General features: G+C 36.8%; 1 long non-coding RNA gene across 1 annotated transcript in view; it reads right to left on the bottom strand.

The window, feature by feature from the left end:
* Window positions 1-277: 277 nt before the first annotated feature.
* LOC129151287 (uncharacterized) overlaps window positions 278-8590 on the bottom strand; it is a 29692-nt gene continuing 21379 nt past the window's right edge. The window contains exon 3 of the long non-coding RNA XR_008558015.1: window positions 278-451. This is a non-coding gene — a long non-coding RNA (uncharacterized LOC129151287). The remainder of the gene's footprint in view (window positions 452-8590) is intronic.

Genomic DNA, 8590 nt, shown 5'->3' with positions numbered 1-8590 from the left:
AGGTGGAGATGATTGGTTTTTGTGTCTTTCTAAACACTGGTGTTGTTAACCTCAGTCATACAATGTCAAAGAGGCAGTTGCTCAAAGCCTGGTTGAAATGGCAAGTAGTGACGAGAAAGAAAGTAAACATGTTTTTGGATCTACCCCTTCCCCAAAGATGATTCTACAGTCATAAACTCCAAGAGACTTCTCTTAGCCCCTAAGAGATATTTTGATTGTAGCAAGAATTATAACTCCAGTGAAGCAACTGTATTGCCAAAAGTCAGACAGGCTCAGTCATGCTTACCGATAGAAATGGTTTCTCCATGGGATACATATGCATGCTGGGTCAAATCGGGTCTTACATTATAGGGGCTCCAGTCTGGAGGCTTGAGTTCAAGTTCCACATCTGCTGCTAAGTAGCTGTATGACCTTGAGAAGCTGACTTCACCTTTGTGAACTTCAGTTTCTTCTGTAGAATTGAGATTAAATGGACTGTAAAGTTTCTTTTACATTTAAAAACACTCACATGCTATTCCCCTCCCCCCAAACACAACTAACATATTCAGTCAAAATCTGGTATAACACAATGATCTCCTAACAAGGTTGGCTCCTGCTACTTATCTAGCTGGAACATCCTTACCTCAAGGACCAGCATTATAAAGGAATTTATATGCAGCATTATTCCGGAGGAGTATGCCTCTGGCAGAAGAGAATAGACATTGCAAAGCAAAATTAGGTTTGTGCATATTTTTCTGGAGAAAGCACACCTCTCTTCCCCTGTGTCCTAGCTTTTAAAATTTCAATTTTTGCCTCCACTAGCCATAGGAAACTAAACATTATGCAATTATTCAGTGAACATGAAAGTGCTGAATAGGAAAATAGGCACCGTGATTTTATAATATATGAGGTTTTTTTTTTCTTTCCTTAAAGAAATATGGGTGTAAAATTCAGGTGGTATCTGTCTATGGCATTTCAGTAGCAATAAAATATAAACATAAGCTAAATTAAAGGCTGCTTTATCATACACAGAAAGCATTCTCTTCCCTATGTACCTGGATGAATCAAGAAGACATAGAGAGTCAACTATTTTCAAACACTTAACATTGAGTTGCTCAGAGTATCATCCTGTGTTTGTAATTTGATGAATTCCATTTTTCTTCTACTTCCTCTCAAGGCAAACTCATCCTCTGGAATAATAATCTCTTTTCTGTTACTCAGACTTACATCTGAGTTACCAAGGTGTGCACCTGTTCAGGTTATTCTCATTTATGTTTCTGAGATACCTCAGATTTAGCTTGACTATGACCTGACTTGGATGCCCACTCCCTCTGCTTTAAGCTTTCCTCCTTAGGAAACGGCACCACCATATGCTGAGTCCAGAAATGTAGACACTGTTAAAATGAAATAAAAAATTGAGACTGGACTTGAGAATTTCCTGAGCAGACAAAACCATGTAAGCCACATAAGTAAAACCAAATCTTGCTTATTTCATGAATATAAGGGAAAGTTAATTTCTGGTAAATGCCTCTGATATGCATAAAAGAAACTTCAAAAGTAATATAATTACTTTTAATCAATCCCCTGCCATCTGAAAAACCCCATTGCAATAACCAGTCATTGTAAAGTTTAACAACTGCCTTATTTTCACTTTATAAGCCATCCTGTAATGGAATGTCTCTAAGCTTCATATCAATTTTAAATTTGAAAGCTCCCAGTTTGTCAATTGTTCTTATATGCATAGCAAATCCTTGCTAAATACTATTTATTGATTTTACATCAGCAAATCTTATCAATTCAACCTTTAAACTCGGTATTGAATGGGTCCTGCTCTCTGTACCTCCACCATGTTTCTCACACTTGAACTCTTTTATCCAACTCTCACCCTTGTCTATTTACCACTTGGTAGGAAGAACTACATTGAAAAAATGCAGATGTAAGTCCATCACTTCCTGTTTAAATATTTACATGGTTAATCAGTGCAATAAAAATAAGCATAAAACTTCATTCCTAAACCTAAAAGTTGGCCAGCCCTTCATGACATGACCCAATATTTCTTCAACCTCGTGTTGCATAATTTCTACCTTCACTCATTGACTGCAGTCTTATTGGTCTTTCTGCAGCTTTTAAGGATACCAAGCTCTTTCCTGGCTCAGCATCATTTACCTGATGTTACCTGTGCTTGGAAGGTGTTTTTGTTTTTGTCCTTCCATTTGTCTGTTTACTATTTCTTCAGTGCCAGCTTGCGTGTTACTTGAACAGACTTTAGTGAGTCCCTTCCTGAATTAAAATCTGCCCATTTCATGCCCTCATTGTTTTCTTCTTTATAATATTTATAAAATGTAATAATCATCGCATCAATAATCAATTCATTTATCCTCTACTTTTGTCTTTAGAATGTAAATTTCATATGGTTAGGTGACCCTTATCTTCTTCATTGTTGTGCCTAATGTCTAGTGTCAGTGCAGAAAAAAATAAAATTGTTCCATGTTGAATAAATTATTGGAGCTCACAAATTCTGTGGAGTAGTATTTATCCTGAAGTGAAGTTGCTGTCACATTTTTTATCTAAATATGTGGGGGTAGAGGACAGCGAGAAAGGGATTATCAGCAGATGGAGTGTGAAATAAAATAAACATTTGGATTTATAAATGGGATGGCTGCTACTTAATATTCCAGAAGGCAAAGGCTAGATGACACCCTGCAATAGCATCAAGCTGTCTGCAAACCTGGTGTCCATAGCTAGTTAAAATGAGAAACTGACCTCTCTGATAAAACATGCCAGCAACCACTATCACTTTTCACAGACTGTGCTTTCAAAATTAGAGGCCAGGAATAACAGCGGAGAAAGGGAAATGACAAAGAGGACACATCAGCTTCCTCATCAGTATAAGCAGACTAAAATCATTTACTGTTTGTGGTGTCAGAACAAATTTCCTCCTACGTTTCCATTTACACGTTGCTACTGACAGCAGAACAATATCAGCATTATTTCCACCAAGAGTAGAAAATGAAAGTGGATATTAGACACACAAGGCTTTGGGGTTTAGAAAATAAAGTGGCTCCAGCATTTGATGGCTATCAACAGTTCACACTCCCTTTGAAGAGGATTCAATCTATGAAAAGAGCTTATCTAGATTGCAAAATCTTTTCTACTATTCCCAGGAAATGAAAGTGTTTGACCACTCCCTGTGTAGACTTCTCCTCTTGCTTTCAGTCCTCAGCACTCACCCCCTCCACTCTCGGAAACTTCAGTGAATAGAAGAATGTCAGGAGCCCAATTCAAGATGTTTACATTTAGTGTGGACTGTGAAGTGTTTTACATTTTCACAGTGTTTGGTTTGCAACCTCTCTCTACAGGGGATTGTTGAGAAGCTGAGAGCCTTCAGTCTAACTTCTAGCACATTTATATTTAGCTGATCCCTACTTCAGATAAGGGCTGTGTTTCTTTCCCTAACCACAGTTCTCAAACTGTCAGAATTATAAGTTTGTATTGGGGTGTGTTTCTGCACGTGTATTTGAGTATAGATAGAAGTGAAAGAAACGAAGACTTATCCAGTACTATTTAAATGCACTGTTTCCCTTTTATTCATGAAGGGAATAAATAATAAATAATAAATAAATAATACCTAAAAAGTAGGTATTATTATCTTCTCAGGAAACTGAGGGGTAAATGGGCATTATTACATAACTAGAGGCCCGGTGCACGTATTCGTGCACATTGAAAGGAAATTAATTAGAAGGTGGCCAGCAGGGTGGGACTGGGTGAGACGGGCTGGACACTCCCTAAAGCCAACCTCTTGTGGTCCCTCCCAAGCATCTGCAGAGTGAGCAGGGTCTCTCTGGCAGGTGGGGTCCCTCAGCCAGGCCTGGGGGATAGGGCCAAAACCGGCAGTCTGACATCCCCTGAGGGGTCCTGGAGTGCATGAGGGCACTCTGCAAAGTTGCTGTCACTTGGCAGCTCCTGCATTGAGCATCTGCCCCCTAGTGGTCAGTGCACATCATACCTACCAGCTGGTCAGCTGGTCACTTAGCCTTTTATATATAAAGAATATTGTTACATTAAAAAAACTCTAGTTTTGCCGAAACCGGTTTGGCTCAGTGGATAGAGCGTTGGCCTGTGGACTGAAAGGTCCCAGGTTCGATTCCGGTCAAGGGCATGTACCTTGGTTGCGGGCACACCCCCAGTGGGGGTTGTGCAAGAGGCAGCTGATCGATGTTCTCTATCATCGATGTTTCTAACTCTCTATCCCTCTCCCTTCCTCTCTGAAAAAAAATCAATAAAATATATTTTTTTAAAAATTAAAAAAGATCTAGTTTTACCTGACAAGTTATATAAATTTCATATGTTTTAAGCCAAGTAATATTCTCTATTAACCATTCAGTTGCAAGTATGAATGTACATATTCTAGGAAATCACTTGCATATTAATGCTTTCATTACAGTGATAAGATTTAAGATATTTGCTCACCTCTTTCAAAATTCAAGTGATTTTTCTCTTTTTACTCTTTAGGGGAAAAGCAAATGACAATTTTTAAAAATATATTTTTATTGATTTCAGAGAAAGGGAGAGGGAGACATAGAAACATAGTGATCAACTGCCTCCTGCACGCCCCCTACTGGGACTGAGCCCACAACCTTGGGCATGTGCCCTGACTGGGAATCCAACCAGGGACCTCCTGGTGCATGGGTAGATGCTCAACCACTGAACCACATTGGCCAGGCTAAAGGACAATTTAAAATATTCCCTGTTGAAGGGCACTTCTATTGTTTCCAATATTAGACAATCATGAATAAGCCTACCATCCACATCTGTGTGGGGCTTTTGGTGTGGACATGTTTTCATATCATTTGGGTAAATATCAAGGAATGTGAATACTGGATTATATGATAAGAGCATGTTTAGTTTTTTAAGAAACTACCAAAGTGTCTTCCAAAGTGGCTGTAGCATTTTGCATTCCCACCAACAACTGGATGAGTGTTGTCAGTATTTTGTAGTTTAGCCATTGAAATAGGTGTGTAGTGGTATCTTGTTATTGCTCATATTGGTAATTCCCTAATTCCATATGATATTGAACATCTTTTCATATGTCTTACATTCTGTATATTTTCATTGGTGAAGTGTCTATTCAGATATTTTGCTCAATTTTTAATTGAGCTTTTGTTTTCTTATTTTTGAATTTTAAGAGTACTTTATATATTTGGAATACCTGTCCTTTATCAGGTATGTGTTTTATAGAGGTTTTCTCCCAAATTGTGGGTAATCTTTTCATTCTCTTAATGGTCACTTTCACAGAGCAGAAGTTTATAATTATAATAAAGACCAACTTATAATATTTTTCATTTATGGATCATGCTTTGGTTTTGTACCTAAAAATCCATTGCCAAACTCAAGATCACCTAGAGTTTCTCTTGTATCATCATATAGATATTTTATGATTTTGTATGTTACCTTTGATCTATAATCCATTTGGAGTTAATTTTGTGAAGGTTGTAAGATCAGTGTCTAGATTCAATTTTTAGTTGCTCTACCACCATTTTCTGAGAAGATTATCCTTCCTGTATTTTATTGCTTTTATTTCTTTGCCAAACATCAGTTGGTTATATTTGTGGGGGCCAACCCTATAAGCTTGCCATATCAAGAAAACACTCTAACCAACTGAGCTACTAGCCAGGGCTATAGGCCTATAATAAGTACTGTTAAATGAACAAATGAGTGAAAAAAGTGAAAATTGGGGACATTTAGGCAAATACATAATGTAAGTCAGCAGTAACTTTTTACATTTATTTTATTTATATCAGAATAAAATTACTTTCCTAATACCACAATTAGTAAGGACAGTGAAACTTCTAAATTCATGATTATATCTATAAAAAAATTCAACACCTAACGATCTTGAGGAGTAAAGTTGGTTAATAAGTATAAAATGTATTTCTGTGTGTTTATCTCTTTAGTGAGGATGTCCCTAATCTCAGTTATTATTACCCTTTGTTTGAATTTCCTACTTCTTCCTCTGAAAGTTTCAGTTCTTTTGAGGAATATTTTGAATCTCCTGCTAAAAGAGTAGAAGTAAAAATGCTTCTTTACCTAAAGAGGGAAAACAGGCTCCCTTGTTCTAAAAGGCCCCAAAATGAAATAAAACTTATGAGACATGCATCCGTGGAAAAGTGCATTGTAATAGACACAAAGAATCCAATACTGCTTCATTTGTTATTAAGCTGTAGTGTTTCTCCCGTTGTCTCCAGGTTTAAGATTATACCATAACGTATTAAACCTGCTCTATAGGTATTCTTTGCAGAAGCTGATATAAAACAGACAGTAAAAGCATTTTTAAGATTGCAATGGTGTTTGTTAAGCACCCTTAGACCCATCATAGGGTATTTTTCTTTTCTGAATTATAGTGCATTTGGCTGAATCAATAAATTTAAAATGAGAAAAAAATAGATAATGGTTTGCCACAGCTGCTCTGAACAACCTGATATATCCACAACTAGAGGCCCGTTGTACGGTATTCGTGCAAGAAGAGGCCTTCCTTCCCCTGGCTTCGCTCCCAGCCAGAGCACTGCTCCTGTAGCTCCCTCTGCTCCCCCCACCCCCCCCCGCTCATAGAAGGCATCCCACCCCACCCTGCCGCTCCACGCCTGCATATGCAAACTAACCCACCATCTTTTTCAGGTTAATTTGTATACTCACTCCTGATTGGCTGTGGGCGTAGCGGAGGTACAGTCAATTTACATGTTTGTCTATTATTAGGTAAGATGGATATGGTATCAGTGGATTACATCCATAAAAAAAATGACAGAGGAATACTAATTCCTTAATGAATATGCAAACATATACAGATGCTCTAAAAATATCTGTCAAAATATATGTTTGACCTTAAATTATTGAAAGACATATATTGTTAAGAGACTGAATACTTTTTTAATCAGTTGGATTTTTTTGCAATGTTAGTTGCTTCAGCCTTGTGTTACCTGTATTATTTTTTAATGTGAAGGCTTCAGAAATCATAGGTATTTTGACTGAGTGGTATTTTATTTGTTTGGAGAGCAAACTTCAGCAAAAGTTAAATGAGACTGGATCTACAAAATTCTCTGGGGAGTTTACCAAAGCTAAAACATACACACACACACACACACACACACACACACACACACACACACACACACATACATATATCAGCAAGATGCCAGCTGCTAAATGAGGTAGAGTGCTGATATTGTCCTTTTAACTTGTTAATACTTCCTAAGTGCTAAGATGACTAATTAGTTTTGTTGTAAATACAAGAATCCACAGAAAGTCTTTGCACAGTGAAAAATGACATTGGAAAGTTATAGTAATTTTCTCTAAAGTGGAGTTGTTGGTAAAAAATGATTACAACAGTTGATGTATAACTCAGCAGGGTTTATTAAGTGTGATTATTCCCATTTTGCAGACTAAGAAAAGATATCAGAGCAATGAGATGTTTTGTCCAAAAATGCATTGCTCAAGATACTGCTAAGTGAATTTAACCTTCTGACTACAGTGCACATCGCACAGAGGGAAACTGTCAACATGCTGTAATTCACATAAGTGACATACCATGCATTACTGAGATTGCTGAAATGGTCAATTTGAGTAATTGTAGAAAACGAGAACCAAATACTATTTGTGTTCTACCCAAATTTCCCTTATTGGGAGGTGTATCACTGGAGGGCAAATTACAATTACCTCTATTTTTGAGACCATGCACTACATTGATACTTTATACATATTATATCATGTAAACCTCATAAAAAAATGTATGGGGTTGCCCTGGCTGGTGTAGCTCAGTTGGTTGGAGTGTCGTCCTGTTTACCAAAAGTAGTGGGTTTGCTTCCTGCACATACCCAGGTGGAAGGTCTGATGCCAGGTCGGGATGGATGATGGAGGCAACAGATCGACGTTCTCTCTCTCTCTCTCTCTCTCTCTCTCTCTCTCTCTCTCTCTCTCTCTCTTCCCTTCCTTCCTCTAAAATTTATGGGGTTGATGTAATTATCTCCATTTACAAATGAGAAAACTAAAGTTTATAGTCTTTGAGTAACTAGTTCAATCACATAATAGGTGACAGAATGGAGACAGAATGGAGGTTAGAACCTACACATATCCAACTTCAAAACTTGAATGTCAGATTACTACATATCATGCTATTACATATTTCATTTATCATTCCTTTATTTTCTTTTGTTTTCTTTCCCTTTTCTTCTCTTTTGCAACAGTAAGATAGTCATTAGCTCAACAAATATGTACAACATATTTGATATCATTTATATTCAGTATTCCATTAATAAAAATGTATCATAATTACAAAGATAAGACATAGTAAGTCCAAGTGATTATAAAATAAAAAATTTAATTGCCAGAAATACAAACAAAAAAATCCAATAAATTATGATCTAAGCAAAATACAATAATTATGATTTTCATTCTATTGCTTTGTCAATTTAATGTGTAAGTTTGGCTACAGAGATCTAAAAATGTCATAGATCAAAAGTATTGATATCTCCACCCTAGCCCTATCCAACATGGTTTATCACAATGATTCTAAGCATAAGTATATGAAGACATATATTTTGTTTTGTGTATTTATTTA

The sequence above is a fragment of the Eptesicus fuscus genome, chromosome 13, assembly GCF_027574615.1.
Source record: "Eptesicus fuscus isolate TK198812 chromosome 13, DD_ASM_mEF_20220401, whole genome shotgun sequence".
NCBI lineage: Eukaryota > Metazoa > Chordata > Mammalia > Chiroptera > Vespertilionidae > Eptesicus > Eptesicus fuscus.
This window is presented reverse-complemented; position numbering and strand designations above follow the sequence as displayed.